Here is a 10,705-nt window from a genome sequence, read left to right on the forward strand (position 1 = left end):
GTACTGAAAGCAATACAAAATATTTTAAATAATTTTTGTGTTAATTAGACATATATATATATATATACACGATTAAACACAAATTATTGCTCAAATGATGGGTGTCATTTATGCTCTGTCGGCGGTGGAGCACCTTAAAGAAGCCGATAGTTATCAGGTTATATATAGAATCCAGGCCAAGCATAAAGCAAAGTTTCTAAAAGTGTTGAGTTAATCTGATTAAAGCGATCCCAAGCCTTAAAGAAAGTAAACAATAGAAGTATCATACCGTGTTTTATGATGGTTTTAATTGACAATTATTGATTATGTATCGCCAATGTGATATGTGAAGGTGAATGCGTTATTTCTTTCTGTCAAAATCATGTACAGTATGCGTTTAGCGTGCAGGATTTTGAATTTCAATAACGCTAAATAAAACCATTGATTTTAAAGTCTACACTTTCAGTTACTGTTACGGATTTCATTTTTCTTTGGTCGTGACTAAATTTTGCTTGTTTTACTGACCTCAAAGTAACTTGGAATGTTAAATAGAGGATCTTACATGAGTGACTATGTGATATGGACTCTATCAAACGAGTTCAATAATTTGATAAGCACGAGCCTTTACGCGAGTGGCATGTCAAATTATGGAACGACTTTGATAAATTTCATTACACATATGTGATAAATAGAATCTTACACTCGTGACTATGTGATATGAAATTTATCAAACTCGTTAAATAATCTGATATGCCACTCGCCTAAAGGTTCGTGGCATATCAAATTACTGAACTCGTTTGATAAATTCCATATCACATAGCCACTCATGTAAGATCCTCTATTCCTTACAATATCAGGCTTCGAAATCACGTGACTCAAAATGATAGGTTTCATGGAAAGTAGGCGAAAATCCTGCCACTGCAGGCATATTTTCCGAGCAGAATGGCTTATATTATCATTCAATCCTTATAATTTATAGCCTAAAACCATCTGTGCATTGGTGTTTATTTAACTTTGTACTCTCGTGTATGAAATCTGAGTTGTTTTGGAGAACATTCTGCAGAAAGATTATGCGATTGGAGCTTGAACATGATTCACGGACAGATGGAAATGTGCTTACAAATCAACATTTCATCCCTTTTTTCACATATATTAATTGATATGATTTTGTTAATTAGTTCTTTTAATGATTATAATGATTACAAATTATTTTGTATCAACATGATAACCTTTTGAAACGTGATATTATGTAGTGTCCACACATTTAAACCCCCAAACTTACCTTCAGTCAAAGATTGGTCCTTGCATATCAACGCATCCTCGCATGTTTTATTGTACTGGCGTTTGATTATCAAAACTCCCATACTAATGTAAACATGTTTGAATAAGTTTCAGTGCAAGGAAGTTAAGTCAAAGTCCAATTGGTCATACACCGTGTCGACTATTGCCTTTTTATCATATTGATATTGTATTTTCATGCATTTTGACGCAAGTAAAATGGATGTATATTAGATTTCTACAAATGTCATGAATTGAAACAATTCATTCTGGTGGGTTTTTTCATGTACAGTGTAATACTACAACGAAACGTCAATTTGCACATTAATTCAAGAATTGTCTACAATGAAATGTTTTTAAACGATATTTTTCTATTTATGTAAAAAGGGAAAGGCATTATAGATTATTTAATGTATACTTCAGTTTGTGCATCTTACAAAGAAAATAACGACTTAGCAAAACTCCAGGTAGCTTCATCGTTAGACTATCTCGCTAGTGCCCCCTTATCACTGTATGATCATTGAACCATAGACTATCTCGCTAGTGCTCCCTTATCACTGTATGATCATTGAACCATAGACTATCTCGCTAGTGCTCCCTTATCACTGTATGATCATTGAACCATAGACTATCTCGCTAGTGCTCCCTTATCACTGTATGATCATTGAACCATAGACTATCTCGCTAGTGCTCCCTTATCACTTTATATGATCATTGAACCATAGACTATCTCGCTAGTGCTCCCTTATCACTGTATGATCATTGAACCATAGACTATCTCGCTAGTGCTCCCTTATCACTGTATGATCATTGAACCATAGACTATCTCGCTAGTGCTCCCTTATCACTGTATGATCATTGAACCATAGACTATCTCGCTAGTGCTCCCTTATCACTGTATGATCATTGAACCATAGACTATCTCGCTAGTGCTCCCTTATCACTGTATGATCATTGAACCATGGACTATCTCGCTAGTGCTCCCTTATCACTGTATGATCATTGAACCATAGACTATCTCGCTAGTGCTCCCTTATCACTGTATGATCATTGAACCATAGACTATCTCGCTAGTGCTCCCTTATCACTGTATGATCATTGAACCATAGACTATCTCGCTAGTGCTCCCTTATCACTGTATGATCATTGAACCATAGACTATCTCGCTAGTGCTCCCTTATCACTGTATGATCATTGAACCATAGACTATCTCGCTAGTGCTCCCTTATCACTGTATGATCATTGAACCAAGGTAACCAACGATAGCAATAATTATATAACTGGTACAGCGACGTAGTGAAGTGCTAATTTGGAAAGGTAAGTATTTATTCTTGATACCATAATAGTGAAGGGTTATGAGCATTAAGTAAGTCAGTTATTGCATTTTTTCAAGGCAATTGTGAACTCTACAGCCTTGCTTCTCTCAGGTTCATTATATCCCTTCTAACGGATGTAGGATACCTAATATGTAGTAATGGACAAAAACATCAGATATTGAGTCGTTTTATATCACTTGCACAAATTGTTGACAGCATTGATATTGTTAATATTTTCAATAATTGACATAATAATGTAATAAAATGAAACAAAATCAGCTGAGACGACAAGGAGATAAAAAGAGCAGTCGTTATATTGATGGATGTAAAATGATATTTATTTGTGGCTGATCGATACCTAAGGAGACATTGTAATAAATACCATTTCGGATGTCATTAAAGCCGTGGTCCATTTTCTGTGTCTGTGTCTTTTATCTATAAGGTAAAGCCATAACAGACGGCTCTATATTCGGGTCGATGTGATGGTAAGTGTAGTGAGGACCTTCTTTTGTTAGGTTACCTGAGACGAAGTCTCAAGTGACCTATTCTAATCGCCTTTTGTCCGTTCTCGTCCGGTCCGTCGTCCGTCGTGCGTCGTATGTCCGTAAACAATTTACATTTTCGACTTCTTCTCCAAAACTGCTGAATCAATTTCAATGAAATTTTGCACAAACCTTCTAAGGCATAAGGCCAATCAAAATTGTGAGTTATATGGTCCCCACCCCCCAGGGGGTTGTGGAAGGGGCCAAAAGGGGTAAAATTGAGTACAATTTCAAAAATCTTCTTCTCTACTCACAGATGTGGTAGAATCAAATACTCTTCATAGATAGAAAGGTCTTAAGGTCCTTTTCAAGAATTGTGAATTATATGAACCTGGGGTCTCTAGTTTCCCCCTGGGTAGGGGGTTAAGTTTACTATAGTTTATATTGGGAAAACAGATTTTTGAGCATTATTTGGTCATCTGTAATAGGAAATGAGTCAAATGTTGTCAGAATTATCAGTATGAGATGGCCATTTAATCCTATTAACAGGGGTCTTAGGGGCGGGGTCCCCAAGGGGCCTTAGGGGCGGGGTCAAAAGGGGTCAAATATGCTAAAACTTCAAAAATCTACTTCTGAAATTCTGGAAATGGTAGAATCAAATACTTTTCATAAATAGAAAGGTCTTAAGGTCCTTTACAAAAATTGTGAATTATATGACCCTGGGGTCTCACGTTTCCCCCTGGGGAGGGGGTCAAATTTACTATAGTTTATATAGGGAAAACACATTTATGAGCATTTTTTGCTCAATTTTCATTGGAAACGAGTCAGACTTTGTTAGAATTATTAACCTGAGAAAGCATTTTAACATCATATCCATATTGGTCCAGGCCGAACCCCTAGGGGCAGAGGGGCGGGGCCAAAAAAGGTCAAATAGGCTAAAACTTCAAAAATATTCTTCTAAAATTCTGGAAATGGTAGAATCAAATACACTTTATAGATGAAAAGGTCTTAAAGTTTGTTTTATAAAAATTGTAGATTATATGACCCTGGGGTCTCATGTTTCCCCCTTGGGGAGGGGGTCAAGTTTACTATAGTTTATATAGGAAAAACACATTAATGAGCATTTTTTGCTCAATTTTCATAGGAAATGAGTCAAATTTGGTTAGAATTATTAGTCTGAGATAGCATTTTAATATCATATCCACATTGGTCCTGTCCGACCCCCTGGGGGCAGAGGGGCGGGGCTAAAAAAGGGTGAAATAGGCTAAAACTTCAAAAATCTTCTTAAATTCTGGAAATAGTAGATTCAAATAATTATAGATGGAAAGGTCTTCAGGTCTCAAACAATTATGTGAACATTATTTGCTCAATTTTCGTAGGAAATTAGTCAAACTTGATTAGAATTATTAGCCTAAGATATAGCATTTTAACATCCATATCCGTCCTCGATGACCCCCAGGGGGACCAGAGAGGCAGGACCAAACAGGGTCAAAATGATTAAAATTTCAAAAAATACCTCTAAGTTCACAGGTTTGATGGAAGCAAATACTCTTCATAGTCTAAAAAGTCAAATTTATAAATCACTGACCAACTTCAAGGCCCAGCATATAGTGTTTATATGTCTTTAATTTGTTTCATTATTTGTTTAATTATATATTCTAACTCAGGTGACCGTTAAGACCCATGGGCCTCTTGTTAAACACATGTCTGTGTCGGTTAACAAAAATATGATATAGTAGTACATTACAGGGGAGATCATTTTGTAGCCAGGCAGCTGTATACGAACTTGACAATCAATTTAAATTGTATTGACTTTGGACCATTAGTGCAATATATACTTACAGATATATTTCATGCTAATTTCACTGTAACGATGTCACTTAAATATTTGATATTTGAAATGGACTTGTAGCTTGATGATTTTTGTTTACGAAATATTGTTGACATTTTCTCTTGGTTTCGCAACTCTCGCGATCGTGATACTTCGAGATTGTCGCGACGATGTTCGGAATGATTCGGCATCTTTCGAGTCTATTTTTTTACTTGTATAATTGAAAATACTTCCAGTGCTGTAGCTTAATAAAAAAAGTGGTAAATTTTGAAAGTTTAAACCTCGGACAGACAGAGAAAAATGTGTGTAACTCTCAAGCAGGTCCACTATGACAAAAAGAGCGAAAGTGATAGACCATACAACTTTAAGTACTACTGTTGATTTTGAGATTAAGTTGTTGTTTGTGAAATTATACAATTTAGTTTGGTAAGATTCGGTAATACTTATGTCACCAAATAGCCATACCATTAGGTTTATTTTAATATCTGTCTCTGTAGTACATGTAGGTACAGGGAGCACTTGTTTGTGCGGATTCGACTTAACAAAAGCAGACACATCGCGGCCTTTTTGTCCTTGTCATGTAAATGGCGGCTGTAGATTCAATTTTGCAAATTTGGCATAAATTGGTGCGTTCTAATTGATACCAATGTACAGATCCAATTTTATTACGCCATATGAATATAGTGAGAATAGCGTTAAAACTGTTAAAATTGGGAGTTCATGTTCAGCGTTCCCCAAAGATAAATAATAGACGTATTTGAGATGATGGAAATGCCTTCCTATATGCTATATTTGCATGACATTTAAAACCGCAATTAACATGACAAGGCCAAAAAGGCCGCGATGTGCATGTTTTGTTAAGTCGAATCCGCAGAAACAAACGCTCCCTATACCTACTACAGTTACATACATTAAAATTATATATTGTCATTATTTAGTGACAGAAATATATACCGAACCCTGTGGACTTTCTACTATCGTAAATATTTTATAATATCGCTAATAAGAAGCTTTAAGTTTTGTTTTAAAGAAGCAACATATTTCAAAGGACGGCTCCCAATTTAATGGTCACTTCAGTTTATGGAGAGGTATTGAATAAATGCAAGAATGCCTTGCAATGTACAGTGTAGCCCGCGATTGCCACGGTTAAGAACAACTAATAACGGTAGTAATCTAGATATCACTGTCTGACGACAAGAGTACATAAAATCTACTCACTAACGATAAAACCTATACTTTGGTGGATAACATGTTCGCAATCTCAATAATGTCCCTCAACATTGATAAAATATCATGGCGCAAAATTAGAGGGTGTGCAGACTGTACTCAAGTATACGAGACAAAATTAGTCACTTTTCTTTTTACCTCTGAGATTTTAAAGTCCGACAACACATAAGCATCCCTTAATGTATTGACACAAAGAAACAACGGTAACTATACCACATATGCGTTTACTTTTATTTTGGATAAGTTCTACCAATACCAAGAATTCCAGCTTTCTAAAAGCATATGAGACGCATGTTCCCTTATATATATAATTCCTTTGATAACTGCTAAATAACTTACTTTACCATAAGTGTCTTCAGACAGATATTGTAGAATCTTTCTATATACAGATCATTTGAATGACATTGGTTTGATCAGAATTCTGTAAAAGTAATCGTATCGTTTCTGAAAGCATAACTTAATTGCTATCAAAAGAACGGAGGATAAAACACAACCGATTTCGTTTTGTCACTAACGTCCGTATTCCATTTGTATACGTTTGAATTGAATATCTGTTGTAAACGTATGAATTACTTTAATAAAACATCATTTAAAATAACTTTTTATTGTTCATACCCACGCAATGCTCCTCCTCTTTCTATGACATAATTCATTTCTAGATCACATGGCTGTAATCCCATCCTATTAATATGTATTTGCATGCATCTTGGAAAAACAGAAAATTTCTAATTCGATAATATAAAATCTCAAATTGTAAGACATTGTTTAGGACAAAATAAGCATTATTTATACTGTTTCTCTATTGTACTAATGTATATAACGAGATGGTGCCTTCTATCTCAAACTCTAAAACGCCATATCTAGAGCATTGAACTTCGTTTATACATGAAGAGATCATTGTCTTCATCAGGTTACCATTCCTTGATGGTTGTGTTACCAAGCGAAGCAAACAAAAGTCTGATGTGCTTTGACATTTGTAATTTGATAAGGAGGGCGGTGCTGGTGTCTAGGATTTATTCCATCACATCATTCATACGGAAATATGGCCTTATCAATGCCTGCAGCCCAAAACATCTGCAATATATAGTATCTTCTTAGACGTTACCAACTGTTTATTCCTGACCGTAACACAGAACCTCTACAATACAGTATTTTCTCAGACTGCAATAAACAATTGTCTATTCCTGACCAGTACCTTAGAAGTTTCCTGTAAAAACCAACGATATGAACATTTTTCGAAAGACAAATGGATTGGCAGTAAAGAATATAAACCCTGTGACAACGATACACGTATGGCACATTAGAAGAGGTTAATACAATTTTAAGGGTGTTCACATCTGAGAAGTTAAAATTTTATCTCGCATAGATTTTTGGAAAGAGGAGTTCAAACATGTCCGTGTGCTCACGTTTGAGCGTTAGTCTCTCAAAAATATCTAATTGAGAAAATACTGGATTTTATGGGAATTATGCCATTTTGACCATATACACGACTCGAGAGATTAAAGCCATAATTTACTAATGAGGTGGCGGATATGCATGGATGTTTGCAGAATTTATTTTCCATTGGTATTCTTTTAAAATATAGGAGTTAGGATCAACAAGACTCACATTTTTTCTTAGAATAACGACATAATGATATGCTACCTCTACCCTTAATTTTTAATGTTGAGCTACAAATTGCACCATTTTCAGACATTTTTGCGAGATTTAACCTTTTTTAGAAAAAGTTCTGGTAAGCAAGGGATAAAGGTAAATGCTACCACGCCCTCATTTAGTACGGTTTGATTAGTACAGCGGACGTTTGGACAGCACTACGAACGTTTTCTTTCAATTTTCTTTATCTCATCTATTAAAGGATTTTAACAGCACTACGAACGTTTTCTTTCAATTTTCTTTATCTCATCTATTAAAGGATTTTAACCAGACATACTTGTAGAATTTTTCTACACTTTCAGCTCATAATTTTTGCTTAATTTTCCGATATTTTCGTTTTCAAAATATTATTATTTTTGTGCACCAAAAATGGCAACGAAAACGAAAAAGTTTTGCTTGGTAATAAAATACGGCTTTCTCAAATAGCACATTTGAGAAAAATTATGAGCCGAGTGTTGAGGAAAAACATGAGCTGAAAGTGTAGACAATTCTCTGTAAGTAAACCAAATTTGGTTTAAATCCGTCAATAGCTGAAATCAGTAAAAATCAAAGAATAAGTTCAAATACATAGAATGTATAGGGAAAAATAATAAGTACACTGTACGAATACGTTTGGCACCTAGCTGTACTTCAAAAGAATCGAATAACTGTACACTATTATAATAGGACTTTGTATATGTAGTTGCATGCTCGCTATCAGTGGTCTTCAAGGGAAGTCTATGTAGAGTTATAACTGTCAGATTTTTTTTCTACTGAAACGCCTCCAAGTGCACAATGAAATTGTCCCAAGGGTGGATAAAGCTACAGTGATAGTAACAGCTGGATTATCGAGGATGACACACACCAAAACCTAAACTTCCAGTTTAACATCGTGACGGATGCGGGGGATCATTAGATATCAGCCGGGAACTAATAGGAGTATTGTGTTAGAGACGTAACATTACCATTACTTAAATCTCTCATAGTCCGCCATACTGTATATCGGTAAGGGTATAGAAGTTTAGTTATCATTGATGTTAAAGACGTAACATTACCATTACTTAAATCTCTCATAGTCCGCCATACTGTATATCGGTAAGGGTATAGAAGTTTAGTTATCATTGATGTTAAAGACGTAACATTACCATTACTTAAATCTCTCATTGTCCGCCATACTGTATATCGGTAAGGGTATAGAAGTTTAGTTATCATTGATGTTAAAGACGTAACATTACCATTACTTAAATCTCTCATAGTCCGCCATACTGTATATCGGTAAGGGTATAGAAGTTTAGTTATGATTGATGTTAAAGACGTAACATTACCATTACTTAAATCTCTCATAGTCCGCCATACTGTATATCGGTAAGGGTTGATTGATGTTAAAGACGTAACATTACCATTACTTAAATCTCTCATAGTCCGCCATACTGTATATCGGTAAGGGTATAGAAGTTTAGTTATGATTGATGTTAAAGACGTAACATTACCATTACTTAAATCTCTCATAGTCCGCCATACTGTATATCGGTAAGGGTATAGAAGTTTAGTTATGATTGATGTTAAAGAAAGCACGTTGCAATGGAAACCGTTGAAATGGTCGAGACCGAGTTTATATTGGTACTATATTCAATCAGGTCTGGTGACTGGTTATCAACCAATATCAATTAACGATGTAGATAAGTATCTATATCAACTTCATTCCACGTAAGCATTCCCCTCTTTCTAACCAAAACATAATGTCTACTTAGAGTTACTGAGCATTACATAAGTCAGGTAAAACGGATTTTCTCCTTTCTAACAGCGGTTTTGTAAGTTTTTATTATGCCTTTAACTTATATCTCTCAAAAGCTGCGTCCTTACTTCAAGGCATTATATCTTTACATTTTTTGGCTAAACGACGGTTATTTCAGATAATGGATTTCACAATAATTACTTTTGAAACAGTAACTCTTGGGTATTGAATAATACAAAGCTTAAGCGTTTCTATTTCTTTTATCTCCGCCAGGTTCTCCCTCAACCATGTTTCTCCAAGGATACTGTGCTATAATTGAACTGTCCTTTCCCACAGCAGTTCTAGTCTTATTACGGTTTTAGTGATTATTCATAATACCGAAATCATCGTCGAACGCCTGATTAGATTGTGTGACTCTCTCTTGATTACCTCTGTGAACACTCTAAGGACCTTAATCCAATTGACTCCACCAGAAGTAGGATAGGATGGTAGGAGTTAGTTAAAATAAAGGTTACGTGTTTGAATAAGGACAACGTTAAAGGGGTCCAGGTCTTTTAGAAGAAGCATGGAATGACAAGCTCATGCATAGTCATACAAAAGTGATTGATTACCAGTATGAATACGACGGCACATCGGTCTTTGGGAAAAATTGCTTTAAAAGACAAATTAATAACGTGGCTTGTGAAATTGACCTAAACTGCATAAGAGAAGTATCATAATTCTAGACGGCTGTCTGACAGGCAACGACTTGTGGTATAATAAGGCTATGATGCTCCTCGGTATATATACTTATTATACAGATACCCAGACAGATGTCAACGTTAACCCGATACAAGAGTTGATGTCTGTACACGTACAGTACAATGTCCACAGATCGCTTGTATTGAGTATATTGGCGTCTGTTATAGACGTCACTTACGTGTAAATGAGTATCACCACGGAAGTTCTATTGGATTGTTAACTCCCACGAGTACACTTATGGTCTGTCATATTGTAATAACCATCCATCGCTAGTGCTGTAGTCTCCCAGACTTGTTGTTTGTTGATATACCAGACAAAACAGGCTATTAAACTAAAGTCAGCCATATCTTTCGCGTAAATTAACGGTTTCTGTAACGATTATAGCGATTGTATTAAATTGATTCTTATCAAAGAAAACATTTTATATCAAACACTTTAACAAATAGATGACATCTTTGCTGTGGTCTAGTCAGACGCTCAATTA

This window comes from Argopecten irradians, chromosome 5 (assembly GCF_041381155.1).
Source record: "Argopecten irradians isolate NY chromosome 5, Ai_NY, whole genome shotgun sequence".
Lineage (NCBI taxonomy): Eukaryota > Metazoa > Mollusca > Bivalvia > Pectinida > Pectinidae > Argopecten > Argopecten irradians.